Source organism: Idiotropiscis lumnitzeri, unplaced genomic scaffold (genome assembly GCF_059441095.1).
Source record: "Idiotropiscis lumnitzeri isolate Australia: NSW breed Sydney's pygmy pipehorse unplaced genomic scaffold, RoL_Ilum_1.0 HiC_scaffold_343, whole genome shotgun sequence".
Lineage (NCBI taxonomy): Eukaryota > Metazoa > Chordata > Actinopteri > Syngnathiformes > Syngnathidae > Idiotropiscis > Idiotropiscis lumnitzeri.
The window spans coordinates 9,517-25,230 of record NW_028283881.1 but is presented as its reverse complement, the minus strand read 5'-3'; positions in this window follow the sequence as shown (position 1 = coordinate 25,230).

Genomic DNA, 15,714 nt, shown 5'->3' with positions numbered 1-15,714 from the left:
AAGAAGGCAAGATGAATTTATTCAAGAGAACTGTCAAAGGAAAGTATTTGACCTGCGACGACTTGGATAAAGCAGAAAGAGAACTTGTGAAATACTGTCAAAGGCGAAGTTTCAAAAAAGATTTAGCCATATTTGAAAAACAAAAAAGGGTGAAGAAAAGTAGCCCACTTTACAAGTTCAATATAGTACTTCAAGATGGTGTCATGAGGGTTGGTGGACAGTTGAGCCACGCAGCCATGCCTGAAACAGCAAAACAGCAAGCCATCTTGCCAAGGATTCACATAACACAAAGCTAGTCCTGAGATACATTCATGAGATTACAGCTCACGCTGGAAGGAACCACATGATGGCTAATCTGCATCAACAGTTTTGGATACCTCGAGCTGCTAGAGTCATCAGAAGAGTGCTACCTGACGATCCGCCTTTCAAGAGAATTGGCGTTGATTATTTTGGTCCATTCTAAGTAAGTAGGGTTAGAGGACAAGTAAAGAGATACGGCGTGATTTTTACATGTCTCGCTGTACGAGCCGTACATCTGGAAATTGCATCTTCACGTGACACAGATGCTTGTCTCAACGCAATCCGAAGATTTCTTGTCAGAAGAGGACAAGTGAGAGAGATGTATTCTGATAACGGAACCAACTTTAGATCAGCTGACAGTGAAATGAAGAAATCAATCAAAGAATGGAACACTAAGTAAATCGAGAAACACTTGCTGCAAAAAGGTATTCAGTGGCATAGCAATCCCCCAGCAGGTTCCCACCACGGAGGAAGCTGTGAGCGACTTATTTGGTCTGTGAGAAAAATCCTGAATGTCACTGTAAAAGAACAAATTTCGGGTGAAGAAAGTCAATATACCTTGCTTGGTGAGGCTGAAGCAGTTATAAACAGCAGGCCTATCACAAGGACATCTTCCGACCTCAACGACTTGGAAGCACTCACACCCAACACTCTGTTGTGGCTGAAGGTCAAACCTGAGTTACCTCCTGGAGTCTTCTGTAAAGACGACCAATACGCCCCAATACGTACCTCTGGGAATGAGCTGGTCAGCTCTTTAAAGAGTATTATGTAAGTTGAAATACATTAATCCATTTTTCTTTTTTGGACCATCTTTAACTGTGTAGTGTGTAATGTCTAAAATACAAAATGATCTGATTTTAGGGTGCAGTTGACGACTGTGGCACAGGTCCTCGCTCTACAAGTGCTAATAGTCTTCGGCAAAGAGAAAAATCTGCCATAAGGTACAGAAAACATTGGCATCAGAGTAAATGGATGCATGTTTTTGCAATGTGCGAGGAAACTGGCGAACTCAGAGAAAACTACGCAGGCTTGGGAGAACATGCAAACTCTACACAGGAAGGCCGGAGCCGGAATCGATCCCACAACCTCTGCATTGTGAGACCATCGTGCTCACAAGTCGCCCACCGTGGCGGCCGTCCATTATGAATGCCATCCCACCATCCATTATCTGTACGGCTTCTCCTCACAAGGGTTGCGGGGGGTGCTGGAGCCTATCCCAGCTATCTTGGGGCAGTAGGTGGGGTACACCCTAAACTGGTTGCCAGCCAATCGCAGGTCACACAAAGACAAACAACCATCCGCGCTCACACTCACACCAATTTAGGGTGTCCAAACAACCTGCCATGCATGTGTTTGGAATGTGGGAGGAAACCGGAGAACCCACGCAGGCGTGTGGGAAACATGCAAACTCCAAACAGGAAAGCCGGAATCAATCCCGCGACCTCTGCATTGTGAGACCATCGTGCTAACAAGTCGCCCACCATGCATCCCTGCTAAATAAATGATTAATTTTTACATTTTAGTATTTGTAAGCGATCTTCTGTTCATGACAGCATTTTCAACAGTGTGGGTGTTTGTATGAAAGCATTTCACTCGTGTATGGGCATGAGCATGTTTCAGTTGTATTTATGAATAACAATAATTTCACAATTGTGCCTGAGCGCCTTTCACTGGTGTGTATGAGAATGTTTCACCTATGTGTATGAGCGCATTTGACGAGTGTATGAGCAACAACTATTTCACTAGTGTGTATGAGAGCGTTTCACTCGTATGTATGATAGCGTTTCATAAGTATGCATGAGCAACAACAATTTCACTGGTGTGTAAGAGTGCATTTCAGAAGTGAAGCGATTCCTGACTTTTGTCCCCAACGGCACCTCATACTCCCCATCTCCCGCTCACTTCTCCTGACCCCATGAGCCATCCCCGTTGCTACTACATGGAGATTTGATGTGTTTTTTTGTTTTTTTTGTTATTAGCTTCTTCAACATCTCTTCTGATTCTCATCTCTTCTCTGGCGCTCGTCTCCGCCTGTCTGATTTGAAGTCGACCTCAGAATTTGCACTATTTTGACATGACTTCTGTGGTAATCACTACTGACATATTGTGTCATTTGCTCAATAATACATTAAAATTATAATAAATAATAAAAATGGGTCCGGTGCCGAGCTCTGGCTTCATATCTTTAAAAGTGGTCTTCTCAAATCTGTTACTAATGGCCTCTAAATCGGTTGTGGTAGAGAAGGGGCAAATTAGACCTTAAGGCATCTTAATTTGGTCAAGTCTTGTACCCATTTTCAAGGCCAGCGACTATTGCTTTAGCTATATACAAGAAAAGGATTACTCTGAATATACACAACAACAAATCCCAGATGTCCATCCCAAATGTTGTTTCAAAATAATCCAGTTCAGATGATAAACAAATGTATTGGTATGTTGAGGTCATTATTTCAAATCAAAATATACACTTCTTTTTCAGACAATGGGGAGGATCGAAGAAGTGGAAAAGTTGCAGGAGTAACTTCAAAACAATGCAAAGAGACAGAATCTGGAAGAATGTCAAGTTTGTCCATGTTTATATTTCTGGAATTTAGTGGGCGTGCATCTCGAAATGTTTGGGGATGGTTCGGGCTGCCAGACAAGACTTTCACTGCGAGCGCTGGACCACTGGATGCTGCGGCAAACAGCGGACTTCTTGCAGCTATTTATTACCAACAAGCTACTCCTGCACATCAATGATGCGGATGGCACAGACTGCTTTGCAGACAATTATTTTGAGGCAAAACCAAGAGGTCTGTAAGCACTCTGAAAACAAAGTAAAATATTTGACACCCACGGCAAAGAAAGCCATGCTACAGCATAGGGCTGGGCGATAAACCGAAAATTTACCGTTACCGAAATTTATTACAATGACCGAAATCATTTTGCCCATGTCGGTAAATTCGATGAATAAAAAAAGAAAAGCCTTTTGTCTGCGGCAATGTTCATGCCCCTTTAAGACCGCTACAGCGCCTCTAGTCATGTGACTCCACCCGTCTGTCGCTCTCGTTGCTGGCGATTCAAATCCAGAAGCTTTCTCACCACCCACAACACAACCATGCTGTGCTGAAAGTTCAAAGTGAGAAGCAAGGTTCGACAAGTGACAACAGCCCATGAACGGAGGCGACACCATACGAGAGAACGTCTCAGAGGTGGACGCGATAGCCTAGCACATAGCTAAAGATAAAGCTCCTCTAGTTACGTGGCGCGCACAGGATTTAAACGCTTCATGAAAGCCGTATTTCCCGATATGGACTACATCGGGCCGGGAGCTTAGACATGTCAAGCATTTTGCATCTACATCCGACTTGTGGTCGGGTCGCAACATGGATCCCTGATTGAGCCTAACTGTGCATTACATAGATGACAAGTGGCGACTGCGCAGCAGAGTACTCGAGACGGCACATTTTCCCCGATAATACCCACTTGTTTATTTGGCTTGCATTGACATTTTCTTTCATTTTATTTCGCGTTTTTTTATTTGCCATTATTTACATCATGAGAGCATCTTGGCGCAATCTATTTGCAGAAAAAGATTTCGCAAGAGGTACCCTTTTTCTTTGTGACATTGTTCAAGTCATGCAAAGCAAGCTCAGGGTTCGCGGTTAACCGCTTCCCGATTGCCCGGGGCAAGTGAAATTTGGCCACGGGCAAGGTAAAATTATGGGCAACTTGCCCGACCGGGCAAGCATTTTTTAAAGCAGCCAAATATCTTTAATTTTGACGAAAACGGTGGTGTGATCTGTTTGTGTGCACTGTATGGTGATGGTTTAACCCAGACAACCCCTTATGTTTTGGTATGGTCCATTGGCCTTATCGGGGGCAATGGGCGGGCGCTACGGGGATCAGTTAGTTCAGTGAATGTCGAGTTAAAGTGGACGTCAATAAATCCCGCAGTATTGGAACTCGCTGTCGTAGCATCCTCATTTGAAGTTTGAAAAACACAACAAAAACCTACGATATTTTGGCCGAAAATTGACAGCCGGAAGTTTTCTTACCTTCTGCGCATGTTTACGAGTGGCGACGAGTTCGTTCAAATCCGAACATTTCGGATTCCTCTGACATGACTAAAATAGCTCGAATATTTTTAAGTAGACAATTCAGTTGTGAGTAAGGAAGGGAGTAATATTTGATTATTGGCTGTTAATTCATTAGCTCCATGATGTGACCTGACATAGTGTCAGTGACTGTGTTCTGTTTATGCTATGAAACTTATGGAGGCAGCACCACAGGCACTGGTCTTAAAGGAATACACAAATTTGCCACACTCATAATTTACTCATGTGATTCCTCAATTAATACGCTCTCCTGGACTTAAAATTGATCATCTGGATTGCTGTAATATCATTTTCCCAATTTAACATGCAGATTTGTTAATTATTAAAACTACAATTAACATTTTCAATAACTGCACAGGATGATACATTTGCTCTTGTGAGTAGGGTTTCATGGTTGATGATGAAAACAAGATTAATTTATGCTTATCAGATTATATGTTTATTTACATTTGTGGCGCACATTTTACAACCATAAACATTTTATTCTTAGAGAAAAAAAATTGTCACTTGCCCAAGTCGGGCAAGTAATTTGGCCACTCGGGCAAGGCAAATTTTAGTGGCACTTGCCCTATGGGCAAGCAGTTTTTAAAGTTAACCGCGAACCCTGCAAGCTATTTGGAATGTTCATACAAATGATTTTTGTACTTTTATTTTTCATTGAAAGTAAAGTGTACCAGTTGGTCAATAAAAAAAACAGTCAATATGCAATTCCTGCATTTATTTTGATTTTAGTCCACGTGGGAATTTATTGTGCATTTATCGTTATCGAGGTAAAATTGCTCGATTTCTCGCGATATTGATTTGAGGTCATATCGCCCAGCCCTTCTACAGCATGTATACAGTGTGAGACGTGTTGTGTTCACTTGCTCCAAGGCAATTGTTTTTAAGTGTATACCACATACCCAACGAATTGTGTAATTTGTATGGCGGGGTGTACACATGCGTTGCAAAAACACATGCACACACTGTCACTCACGCACTTCCGTATATAGTTTATTTCAGCACCTTTTGTCATGTTGTTTTTATTTTATAGAAGGAAAGCATTATTTTGATGTCTGAGCTGTCACAAAAGAAAAAATAGAACTGTTGAAGTCAAGTCAAGCTTGTGCTTGAAATGTTTGTTCTTAGTTTCTCAGTTTTTCGTGAGCAATGGGAATTCAGTTATATTCAAACGCTGTCAGGTAAAGGCTCCATATTTTTATAGCATTATAGCACACTATTCTGTGGGCGCTAGAATTGAAGGGTTTGCGTTAGTAAAAATAGGTGGGATTAAATGAGCTGAAGTGTATCTCTTGAGTGCTCCTTAAATATTTGCCTGTGTTGGTATATTTTATTTTGGTCGTGTCATGTTTATTCTTACGCTGAAAGAGACATGAGGTGTTCGAAAAAAATAAAGGATTTTTTTTTTTCCCGGTCAAAACTACCAATGGTGTCTGTTTTTTTTCCCTCCGTGAAATGTACGAGTTATCACTTTGACGCGCATGATGTCACGTGGCTGGAGGACTGGAAACTTGCACGAACAACATTTACGTTGAAATGTAACAATGACACATATATCGACATCTAACAAACATGCATGGGCATCTAACATTGACACTTACATTGACGTCTATAACATAAAACATTACAATCACATCTAACAAACACGGACATCTAACAGACACATCGACATCCATCATAAACATTTACATAGACATCGACATCTAACCAACCTCTACATAGACATCTTACACACATCGACATCTAACAAACATTTACATAGACATCTAACATAAACACATCTAATATAGACACATAGATTGACATCTAACATCGACACATTGAGATCTAACATAGACATACATTGACATCTAACATAGACTGTTACATCGACAACTAACATCGACACAAGGCTTTGTCAAATGACACGTCATGACGACATATACAGAGACACAAGGCACAACAGCATATTTTTGGTACAAATTGAACCCGATATGTTAGCTACCTCGTTCGACTTAAAGGGTTAGCGAACTTGTTATGGTGGTTGAGGCGTGGTGGCTACCCAGCTCGTGTAGTGTATATTAAACTTAAGTTAATAATTTATGACCAGTAAACACGGATGTTGTAACGCAAAACAATGTTCAAATGTTAGTTTTTTTTCAACACATTTCATGAGAAAAAGCTCTACTTGTCTGTGAGAAATGTATGTTGTAGACCCATTATATAACACAATATTACACAATTTTACATTGGAATTTCATTTAATAAAACATTGACAATTATCTTTACAAACACTGTGTATGATTCATCTTTTCATTTGTTGTTCAATGAGCAAAACAGTGGCGATCAAAACAGTGCAAATTAAATGACATTTTATAGGTATCTGGTTGCAATACAGTGAACCCTCGCTACTTCGCGGTTCACCTTTCGCGGGTTCAGTGCTTCGCGGGTCTAAAAAATATTCGGGGGCATTGTAGTTTCGCCGAGCGGCACGACGGGGCGCTGGAGTGGTTAGACGGCCGGCGTCCGCCGAAGAAGAACGTGGGCGAAGAGGAGAGTGGACAAAGAAGAGCACGTTCCCCCGGGCACGATTTGGGGCGACGTTTCGCGCGGTTCGGACCGTACCAGAGCTCCGGCCAGCGTGCGTGGCAGTTAAGCCGAAGAGGAACAACTTCCGCCCGGGCACTAGCGGGGCGACATTTCGCTCCGTTCGGGACCGTGCGAGAGCTCCGGAGGAGACCGGCCGGCGTGCGTGGTTGTTAAGCCGAAGAGGAACACCTTCCGCCCGGGCATGAGCGGAGCGCGAGGCTGTCAGTTATGAATGAATAAATGAATAAATAAATGAAGAATGCCAGGGCACACCGGACGGCGTACCAGCAGGTAAAAGTCGAAGTAATTAAATAAATACAAAAAGAAGTAATTGAATAAATACAAAAATAATGGCTGGGGAATAAAAAAATGTTTTAATAATTTTTTTTTTTTTGTTATAACATGAATTTCACCCTCTCTCTCTCTACCCGTATATATATATATATATATATATATATATTATTATTTTATTTATTTATTTTTTTAAGCATTTTTGAAGGTGCGCCGCTACTTCGCACTTTTTTTTAAAAGCATTTTTGAAGGTGCGCCGCTACTTCGCACTTTTTTTTTTTTAAGCATTTTTGAAGGTGCGCCGCTACTTCGCGGATTTTCAGTTTTCGCGGGTGGTCTCGGTCCCCATTAACCGCGATAACCGAGGGTTCACTGTAGTAAGTTACATTCTAATTTACATTGACAGGTAATGGAAATGACTACTGGTAACCTCAATTGAACTGTATTTCAGTCAGAATGCCTCAAACATCATAAAAAAATAAAACGTTGAGTATTATTTCTCCTTCAAAATGTCAGAAGAAATACTCTATAATGGCCTGACGACATTAACATAGCTTATAGTATATAGCAGGGGTGGGAAAACTTTTTTATTGGCGGGCCACAATGGGTTCTAAAATTTGACAGAGGGGCTGGACCGGGAGCAGATGGATGGAGTGTTTTGGTAACCTCATCTCATCTGAGAAAAAAAATACATTTAATTTTAAATGAAAGTGAACAAAAGCTTGTCTTTGAAAAACCACACTATTTTGAAAATAAAACATTAACAAGGTTTTTTTTTTTTTTTTTCAAATTCGGCGGGCCGGATTAAAACGTTTAACGGGCCGCATGTGGCCCCCGGGCCGTAGTTTTCTCACGTCGGTATATAGCATAGCGGCATAGGTTCCCTCGTCAACATCAAGTGAGTTACCCTCTTACCAAGACCAAAATACGGGGCTCTCCATCTCCCGGTCACTTCTCCAGACCCCAACAGTCACCCTCGTTGCGAGAACTTGGAGATTCGATGTTTATTTTTTTTCGCTTCTTCAACTTCGTGTCTGATTCTTTTCTCTTCTCTGGCTCCAGGATTCCGCTGTCAATCAGATGACGATTGAGGCGGGACTTCCGGTTCAAAGTCACCCTCAGAGTTTGCAACCATTTGAGATGGCTTCTGTGGTAATAACAACTGTCATAGGTGCAATTTGCTCTATAAAGCATTAAAAAATAATAATAATAATAAATTACAAAAAATAGTCAAGTACAGCACTCGTCTCATAAACTAGGTAAGAATTTAGCGTTACTAACGTTGCTACACTATAAAGAGTGTTTTACTGACTAGCTAAACCCAGTTTGCTTAAACTGATCGTACACTGGACGAAATCTTACCGTTGTCTTTTTACAAATGGATTATGAAATTGTTGCAGAAATTGTTTTGCTGTGACGGAGGGCAAGTTTTATAAGGTTCGTTCATCGGGAAGGTTTTATATTAGACGAGGATGGTCTTGTTCTTCGGATTTTTTTTTTATTTATAAAAGGCCGAGCATTTGTATTTGCGCTCAGACTGTGTTGCACAGTGCACACGAACCAAAAGCTCTAAAGAAAACACAATACCCGATCCAAACGGAGGGACGTGTTATCTTTATCTTCCACACCGCCTATCTTGTACTGGCTTGCGGGGAGGTGCTGCCGCCTATCCCGTCTGACTTTGGGCGAAATGCGGGAGGGACGACCTGAACAGAGAAATACAAAAAGAAGCAGTACAGCGTCAGTGTAACTCCTTACGGGATAATATCCTCGTCGCATAAACAAGGTAAGAATTTCACGGTATGCATTTTGGTGAACTATAAAGCGTGCTTTACTGACTGGAGCGACGTCGAGTTAGCCTAAATGTATCGTGCATTGGACTAAATCTAGCAAGTTAGAATTATACGATTTGTTCTTCGGGAAGGTTTTATATTAGAGGAGGAATTAAGATCTTGCCCTTCGGACATTTTTTGTGATAAAAGGCCGAGCATTTGCATTTGCGCACAGTATTAGTCCACGAAACAAGAAATACCCATGTACAAATAACTTGCAATTATAATAGTTGGAGCTGTAACAAAGTGTTTTTCATACGGTGTTGTATAAATTAGCAGGAAATTAGAACACAAATTAAAACACGTACAGTAGATACAAGAAGAACAACGACAGTCACATGTTGAGTCGAAAGCTAAAGAATAAAAATGTGTCTTCAAAACGTTTTAAAAGTGGACAGAGAGGGGGCTTGCCTAACATTCAATGGAGAGTCAGGGAATGGACTCCGAGTGCAAGTTTCAGGCCATCTATCTCAAGAAAGAGCTTCTGATGCACCTCAAACGGGTACTGCAAATTTAGTAAGTTCAGCGCATAGTTAATTCCCATGAGCAGGAGACTGGCAACATTTCCACAACCTCATTTTCTTAAGCAACAATGGAAACAGAGGCATGGGATGTGTCTTCTTGTCCCTCACTTGCTTGGAAGACATAGAGTACGTGTGTCAAACTCAAGGCCCCGGGGCCAGATCTGGCCCACAACCTAATTTTATGTTGCCCGCAAAGGGCAAATCATCTGCATCAACTTCCTGTTTCTAGCATATTTTCTTCACAACAACACTGAGATATGAGATATTGCCAATTATTTGTTACCAATCCTCCCCTTTTAAAATAAATTGAAAAATTGTTGAACAATTACTTACTAGCTTCTGATTTCAAAACTGGCTTTCCAATCAATTTATATGGGTTCACAGTCCCTCTGAGGGAAACCACAACTACGATGTGGCCCGTCCATAAAAATGAGTTTGACACCCCTGACATAGACCTTCAGTACTTGCTTGGCCTGGTCCTCTTTTGCTTGTTCTCTGCTGACTTCCTGAAAGAGCATATACATCCATGGTTAGGTGCATAATGTCCCAAATTTGTGTTTGCTTTTTATAGTTCTGAATATCGCTGTCTTCAGGCAGTATCCAAGAAGCTCCAGAATCTTCACCTTGCAGGAGACTTCCAATGGCACGTTTTTGCAATCATTAACACTGCATCATCCAAAGAGAGCAAACCATTTTCAACATTTGAGATTGGTCAGTAATATTTACAAGTAACACCCACTCGTGTGGATTGACCAATAGATTAGATCTAGAAAAACATGAAATTACTCAAATTATGACAACATGTTTCAGCCGGACACCAGTGATATGTGACAGTATTTGCAATCTGCATTACATGTTTATAACAGCATATATGAGAATCAAAAAATAAATAAAAAGGGCAATGAAAACGGAAATTAAAATAGAAACCTCAACCTCAAGGATAGGATTTTTGTCGAAATCTCAAAATCGAAACTTTGGACCTTCTGATTTATTTTGTCAATTACCCGAAAGTAACCTTTGCCAAATTCCAACCCTTTAGCCAGAGCAGGTCACATACTGGCAGCAATTAATTTATTTGAATATTGTGACAAATAAAAATGTTTGCTGCACAGTCTATGAGTTAATTGCAGCTTTAAAAACGTAATACTGTTGTAATTTACCTGGTAGTCCGTGATGAGTTCCTCTGCAGACTGTCCGAGGAATTTCATCAAGGAATGGATTATGCCCTCCCTTCCAGCTTCAACGTTTTGCTATTTAAAAAGACACAAGATGATTAAGTGTCTTAAATAAATAAAAGCTCACATATGCATTGCTTACATCCCAAAAAGTGCATCTCAACTTTAAATAAAAAAAATAGCAAGATATCCATAAGCTCTAACAGATCTTTTATTGTTTTATTCTGTTAATGCTTATGATGGACTTATCCAAAATAGTTTGATGCAAATTCTATTTGCAGTAATAAAACACAACCCTCTTACATGACTGAGTGAACTGAGCATAGGTCTTATTTCAGTGCCAGTAACTCGGCCTTTTTTTCCAAGTATCTCCTTCAATTCCAGGGTGTAAAGTTCCATCTTGGTTAGCCAGGTTCTCTCAAATTGAACATATGTAATTTGTTTGAACTCTTTCTTAATCTGAAACATTTTTCCCTCAATTAGAACATTTTCAAAATTAAGAAATCTAAATCACGATTTAAATTTTGATTAATCGTCCAGCACTAGAAGATACAGCAGCAGGTATTACTCCTCCTCTAAAATAATAAAGGCAGTACAATCATCACTTAATTTGACACAGAGTTTGGATTAATTGCTGGACTATGGTCTGATATTTGTCCCACTTGAAACTAAATCTGAATATTGGTTATTTGAATGTGAATATCTTAACTTTGATATTTGAATTGAAACCTGAATGTTTTGAATTGAACACTGAATTATTGAATTGAAAAACTGAATTCGAATTACATAAATTGTATATTTTTAATTTGATTCTGAATTTTTCGATCATAATGTTTTTGTTAAGAACTATATCCCAATAAACTTGAATGTAGGACTTTAAAATGCGTTCTTAATTCCTCAAAAAAAAGGTCTCCTCACCAAAAATTCAATACTGCATATGCTCAAATTCAGTTTACTAAGTAAAAATTCAAGACTCAGTGACAGACATACGGGAGCTTTAGGGTGCCTCAAGGATGTGCAATGGATTCCAATCACCTTCCACCTATCACATCAACCCCCCATCCTTCAGCAGATCCACTGGCTTCCAGTCAATCAACAAATCATTTTCAAAATTCTTCTATATATTTTCAAATCTATGGCTGGCGACCAGTTCAGGGTGTAGTGCGCCTTTCGCCCGTAGTCAGCTGGGATAGGCTCCAGCACCCTCCCGTGACCCTGTACCGGATAAGCGGTGTGGATAATGACATGACACATGACTTTCAAATCTCTTCACAACCTCGCCCCTCCCTACCTTTCAGACATCATCCATATTCCCACTCCATCCCGCGCTCTCCGGTCTTCATCCTCCTCACTCCACCCCTTGCCTGCCACCATGGGGGACAGAGCCTTCAGCGATTCGGTTCTCCAGCTCTGGAACTCTCTCCACCTGACCTCTGTAATTGCACCACCCTCCCTGTGTTTAAAACTAAACTCAAAACCAATCTGTTCCGCCTTAATTACTCTCTCCAATTCCAGATATGTCCCTCATCCACTTTATTGTATTTTATCCTGCTTGATTTACGTGTTGGTGTTTCTACCCGTATTTGTGTTTTTACTTTCGTATTTTACTCTGTACAGCGGCCTTGAGTGTCCTGAAAGATGCTTCCAAAAAAAAAAAATATATATATATATATATATATATATATATAAACACACACACACACACACACACACACACACACACACACACACACACACACATATATATGTTGTTTGTTTTTTTTTCATGGTGGAAAAAAATTTCATCTAAATAACTCTAATGAATTTGTCTTTTATCATGGTGGTCTGTAGGATGAATTGGATCAAGAGCCTGCCAAGTGCACCATGGTGGTGTTTGTTGTCCGGGAGGAAGAGGATCTTCAGCCACCACATTACATCGGGGCAGTTATTGTAGGTGTGAAGGTTCTTTGTCAGTTGCCATCTCTTGCACATAGATGTGTGATGCTGTTTGGCCTCATCTCTCCACTAAACCTGTCTTACCTAAGTAAGTTAAAACACGCTTTTGATGCACCACAAAAAAATACTCATGGAGATAGAACCAAACAAATTGACGCGAATAGTGTGCGGTTTGAGTGTCAAACTAAATATTTGATAGCCCAAAAAAAAACCATTTCAGAATGTCCTTTTTAACCGTTTGTAGGTTGTATTCAGAGAAAAAAACTACAGCATTTTTCTAAAACAAAATTACATCAATTTAATGTCTTTATTCCAAAGTAACAAATATATATATATATATATATATATATATATATGTGTATATATATGTGTATATATATATATATACACAGACCAGTTGTCCTTTCATTTTACCATGAAGAGTCCTGAGACCTCTATGGCCCTGGTTAGACGACCACCCACCGCTGTGTTGTTGGGAATAAATGTGCAACATTGTTCACCGAACATAGCACAAACACCACCTCTCTCATCCAACAATACATCAACAGTCATCCTGTTTCGGAATGCCATTAGAGATTGGTTGATAGCCGTTCATGCACAGTTTCAAACCCACTTTGCGTCCAATTACCTAATTTTTGCACGTTGTGATGATGCAGTTGACCTGTCTGCGTTCTTTGTTCTTCGTTCGAGGAGTCAAATCCTGTTACTTGATCTGTTAATTTACACTTACTTACTTACTTACACTAAGGAGAACACCGATGGCTTCCATGTATGTTGAATCATTTTTTTTTTTTTTTTGCCGTGATACTCTGCTTTCTCTTTTTTAACGTCACCGATGTCCTGTCATGACATTGGACAGTTCACACAGTTTATTAACAAACAATATAAAACATACCATTTACGATCAATCAATTACATTTTGTGAAATGGCACTCTCCAGAAACTACCAATAATTTATAAGCAGGGCCTAGTTATGAAAAACACATACAGATATGCACTAAGTCTCAAAACCTTTTACATTTTTGGGTGATTTATCAAATGATCTATCATATCCACACCACCACCAGATTTCCCCTCTTGATAGTGGATTGAAGTTTATTTCAACCACTATCAAAACCAGACACAGTGGTGGTGAAAAGATTCCTAACCGCTTAGCTCTGTCAGCAACATTAATGCTATTTAAATTTTCAAGAGCAACTATCATAGAAAACATGTTCATCTACATCAACTCTAGTCACAGGATACACGCTGACCCAATCCATACATGTATTATCAAGATAAGCATTAATATAATATCAATAATACAATTTCATTTGCTTATTTTGGATATCTCGTTGTCCAATTGCTATCTTTTCACGAAAGTACAGACTTTCTCCTGTAACTTTGTTCTGTGGACCAATAGTTGCCCACTTGAGTATTACTCATGGTTCCAACTCAAATCTATCAACATGTCGTCCAAGCTCCACAAATATGTCCCATCACTTTTTTTTTTTCAATTATCTGCTTGGTGTTTGCAAATCCATTTTGATTAGTAATTGGGATTCTTACTGTTGGTATTGTACTATAGTCACATCATAGTTTGTTTATGTAACTCTGGGTTGTTCCCACATATAACACAACAACAAAAATATCAGAATAAAATTGTATACATCCAACATAGAACAGCTGCTTTTAACCACTTCAGGGTCATTTTGTCTGAAATATCCCCTCTACTTAGTCTGGTGTCTTATGAAATAAGACCACCCTATCATCAGACTTCCGCTCATCTCCTTTGTAGGAGATTTCAACCAAAATGACCTTTTTACATGTGTCAAATGAACCAATGTTGACTCTTCTACTATATTTACAGCTGTGAGAGCTGTCAATAAAACTAAACATGGCATTCCCCCTTGGGTAATTACATATGTCTTATCTTCAAACTTCTTTCAAGCATCCAGTCTCCTGGCTCCACTAGTTTAGTGCCCTGCTAGGAGACAGAAAGATCCTCACCACTCTAAATTTGTGCCTGTCTTTGTTTTTCTAACACTTTTCACATGTAGTCAGCTAAAGTTGCTTCAGCATCTATTTCCCATTTGTTCTTAAATTTGAGGTATTCTATAAGGCCTTCCAAACAATGTTTTACAACGTCTCGGTCCTAAATACAATGAAATACAATACAGTGCAACTCTCTGTATATAACTCAAATTAACTCACATAAACACATTTACAGTAGATACCAGAAAAACAACAGAACAGCAACAGTCTCATGCTGAGTCAAAGGCCCGAATATTCATCTTCAAGCGAGGTTTAAAAGTGGACAGAGAGGCGACTCGCATAACATTCAATGGAAAGTCACAGTGCTTGTCGTTTTTACAAACAGTTTTACTAATTTCCATACACTGTGTCCACTGCCTCCCCGTTTCCTCAATGCATAGCCTTTTCACTTTTTTTTTTTTTGTTCATTCTTTTCACCAATCCAGAGCTTTGAGGGTGGTAAGCACAATTATCTTTCAAATCAACGTGAAACATTCCTATCTCTTTCACAAGTTAGTTAACAAAATGGGTACTATTATCACTGTTTATTATTTTCAGGAATACCATATCTCGGAATGATATCCTTACAAAGTACTTTTGCCACTGTCAATGCATCTGGATTTGTTGGTTAGAAAGAGTTCTAACCATTTCGAATTCACATCTATGATGACCAAACATTTATTTTATTTTTTTTCTTCACTTTGGTTTTTATCAAATAAGTCCATATGAATAATTTGAAATGGATATTGTGGTGTAGGAAAGCGTCCTCTGCGTGGACTCAAATTACCTTGTGAATTGTGTTTCGCACACGTTAAACATGCCCTACAAAAATGTTTCGAATAAGCATTAAAGCCGTAAGCCGTATAATAACGTAATATCTGATGCACCATTTCCCCTGTTGAGACATGTGTTATCCCATGACTCAATATAGCAGCCCATTTGTAAAGATTATTGTTTGGTCATACAGAGATCACGTAGC